Raw genomic sequence first — 4,375 nt, 5'->3', positions numbered from 1 at the left:
ATTTTTTTGCAGTTTCAGTGAAATTCGCGTATTTTTTTTAATAACATAAATAATGCGAGGATAGGTAATGTATAGACCGGATGGCAATAAACAAATTGTAAATTGTAATTGTTGTCTCTAATTCCTAAATAGCGAGCAATTTTATAGCTTTTTGAGAGTCTAATAGGTTAATCATATTTAATAATCAAATCCTAAGTTAAATTTTTCCAAAAAATTGTGATTGATAGGAATTAGAGCAATTAAGCCATATGGCTAAGCCTTAGGTCTGAAACCCGTATTAGGGACCTGAATAATATCTAATACTGGGTCCTATTTGTCTTTCGTGACACACAAGACTATTCCGCAATTATCGCTCCAAAACCGATAGCTAGGTATATAAACGGCCTAGGAGCGCATTGTGGAGGTCAATAGCCGTAGACAAAATCAAAAATCAGATCCAATGACACTTTAAAAATGAAACTACACTAAGCTCTCTAATGATATATTTTCAATTTTAAGGATTTTTCTCATAATTGCGAAAATAGTTTATAAAATTTTGAAAAACAAGCAATTAAGATATAGCTCAACTTTTAAAACCAACTTTTAATGTACCCGACTTTTAACACCATATCCGACATTTTGCAAATTACCCTAATACGATTTCGGGACTGGGGGTTCAACCTAGTTTCCGAATATCTCAAATCCTAAATAATAACAAGCAATTTTATTGTTTTCCTTTTAAATCTAATTGACCTTTGACATTTAATCTTATGTCAAAATATTTCCAAAAATGTTGCATGATATTTTAGAAATTAGAGAAGTTAAATCTGGCTAAACCTGTTTAAAGTCTATATAATGAAAAACAGTATCAAATTTGGAATTATACATACAGACAAATTTATACCTCGAATAATCTCCTTAAAACTTGATAACTTTTAAAGAATAATTTAAAATAAATTAAAGATTCTTCAAAATACTCTAGAACTGGATATTTATTATATTATTAACACAATAATAAGGTTCGAACTTTTAAATTTGTTTTATCTGAAATTGAATATAAGTCAAAGTATTCTTAATTATATTGTAATTATTTTTATTTAATTTAATTCTTTCCTTCAGCTTGGTCTTCTTAGTATGTTCCGTTAACAAACCTTTTAATTAAGTGCTTCCTTTAGAATCTACGAGTAAATCAAATTGAAAATCTCAAATGTAAAAAAAAAATATTAGTAGCACAAAAGCTCTGAATAAATTGTGAATACTTTATGTTTATACACTGCACGCACAATTTACTTCATGTTAATTGAAAATGGATAAAGGTGTTGCATATTTATTTTCAAACCCAATCCTACTATCCTAATTCAAAAATTTAAATATCAGGTATTATTTTAAAATGATTTATTTTGAAATGATTGAATTTGAAATCGAATAAAATAAAAATATTTTAGTTAGAGTTCACCGTGAAGGAGAGAGAGTGGTCTTAATCTTATTTATGAATCAATCGGTAGCCTTTAATTTTTCTTATTCCAAATTCCGTGTAATTTACCACAAAATAAGAAAATTTTAAACATTTTTTATAAGCACGAAACGAGTTTATTGCCTAAAGGAGCCTCGCTTTCTTTTAAGGAATATAATAATATATCAGGATTTTCAAATGAAATATAAAAAAAATATAATAATAAAATCAAATATCCGGATATAGGGGAAAGTGGAGCAGCTCTGAAATTGGGCTTCACCACCTATTTTTAAAAAGAATTGAGCCTTATCACCATTTATTTTAGCATCACAATTGGTTAGCAGAGTTAAATTATAGCATGATAAGGTCCAGTTTCATTTAAAAATAGGAGGAAAAAGTCCAATTGCAAACGTGCCCCAATTCATAAGTGCACCACTTCCTCCTAAGAAGTATTGTGATGCATTTAATAACATTTTTATCTCAAATATAGTAAATGTTAGTTTATAATTTGAATAAACAAAAATAAAATATTTTCTTCTGGATTTTGTGATCTACTCTAAATATTGTCTTATTAAACATCAAAGCGTCTTGCAAAGTACATCGGCATTGGATATGCTTTACAACTTTATTTGTGGTAATTTTTTATATAAATGAAATCCCACCATTGGCATACATTCACGAGGCAATTTTTAATTCGAAAAAAGGATGAGTTAAGCTTTGATTTTAAACACCCCAATTTTTGATGCACATTGAAAGCCATCGTGCATGAAGTAAAATGTCGAGGCTTTTGTATGCCATGATTTTTAAACCAAATGCTCTTCCATTTTCATTAAACATAATTGGAATAACTTATCAATAGGACAGATTTTCTCTGAATTTTTTGGCGGCATATTTATGAGAGGATTTTCGATAATTATCAAGGAGTTATTGCTTTTATCTTTTTCTGCCACTTTCTATTGTTCAAACGAAAAGAATACTTTTTTTGGTGAAGGAACAGAAAAGTTAGACAAAAAGCAATACTTTTTGTGCTGTAAGCCGAGTTAAAGAAGTAAGAAATGTTTGAAGATAAAAAAAATAGAGACTTTTTCTCTTTTCGGCACTTTCGGCAGCTCGGATTAGATTTGACGGTGTTTTACCTACAGAAAACAGCTACTTAGAAAAGTTATTAGGACAGACACACAAAACTTGTGCGAGGATTAAGGAAGTTTCAAATGTAAAAGAGGTATTTCGGTTACATTTCTTATTCTTTCTCTCTATGAACTTAATTAACAGAGAGTCTTGCCTTAGTTTAATTTACTTTTGTTGAAGTTCTCCAAGTTCAAGAGGAAATACATTTATGTATCACTTTCTTCTGTTCACATGACTGTTAACACAAAGTTATGAAATTAATTGCTAGAATTATTCAACTCCACTGACAAAAGCAATTAATGTGCTTATGTTTCTGATGAAATATTACTTGTTTACATTTCAAGTTCAATAAAATAATTGTGCGTAAAGTCAAAGAATATCGTGCAGGTAATGATTCCAACAATGCTGAAGTTGTCTTCAAAGAACATTGCGATCTTCATCTCAGAAATATCAAATGGCTCATCCCTATTTCTTAATTCATCTCTACAAGTAAATTCAGGCTGAAGGCAAAAAAAACAAGGTCGGAAGTCATAAGGACCTGAGGTAATGTTTGTGCATAAAAAAATCCTGCTGAAACATTGTTTTGGATTATAATTGCTTCAATGAACTTGTGGGAAAATGGTGAATTGAGAAAAAATATCTTTTATGGAGTTATTGAATGGAGAAATATTTCTAGGATCAGTCAGTTTATATGTCATGCATCTTTCACTTTTAGTACTAAATGAACAGTATCGATATTTTTCTGAAAACAGCCAATAAGTAACCCATGTGGCTACAAATATTGCTAATGTAATTTAATAAAGTAGTTTTAAATAAAAAAAAAATACTTAAAACTATTTAGCACATGCATGTACTAAATATTTCAATAATAAATTTTTTATATTATTCAAAAAATAAACAAGAAGCTTTTACAGAAATATGTACCATGCTTATATAATTACTAAAAACATTTTAAAGTTAATAAAAGCTATAATTGTTTGTACGATATCTGTACTAAAATTTAGAACTGTTCAGGAAAGGTGGATTTAGAGTTTCTTCTATGTTTCTATGTAATTGAAAATATCGAGAAATATAACATAAATAAATATTTTTTAATGAAAATGTTTAGTACATGTCTGTGCTAAATAATCACCACATTTCATATTTCTTTTAAAATTTACTAACAAAAAATTAGCTACATTAATACATATTTTTCATGCTATTGGAAATTGAATTGAGATTATTAAAAATCTTGCCTTATAATCTTTGTGAGCATTTTTTTTCTTTCAAGCTAACAATTTAGTACAAGAAAGTGATCAAAATAATTTACGGTAATGGTATTTTTGCTATCTATTTATATAGACATTATGTTATGCATGGGTTTCTACTAATTTAAAATTTATTTGAAAATTTCACAATATTATAAAATAGTTTAATTTACTTTAATAACTATGAATGAAACTGATCAGACTATAGTTTTAGTACATTAAACGATTTTCAGACTAGAGATTTAGCCCAATTCAGATCAAATTCAGCCCAAGGTCTCAAAATAATAAATAGCAATCAATTTTTTTCTCTTTTACAGAATCTTATATGTCATTTGTCCTTAATAATCTAATGATTGATAATAAATTATAGCAGTTAAGCCATATGGCTAAGTCTTCGGTCTAAAGCCCGTATTACTTACTTACTTACTTAAGTGGCCACTGACATCCCTTTAAGAGACAAGCTCTTGCACAATACCTCGCCATTCCACATGATCCAAAAACAGTGTCCGCCAGCGTCGCAGCACCCTCAGGGTTACTTTTAGTACATGCCTGTGCTAAATATTTAATT

This window comes from Phlebotomus papatasi, chromosome 1, assembly GCF_024763615.1.
Source record: "Phlebotomus papatasi isolate M1 chromosome 1, Ppap_2.1, whole genome shotgun sequence".
NCBI classification, from domain to species: Eukaryota; Metazoa; Arthropoda; class Insecta; order Diptera; family Psychodidae; genus Phlebotomus; species Phlebotomus papatasi.
The sequence above is the reverse complement of the archived record's forward strand: the minus strand, read 5'-3'. Positions refer to the sequence as shown.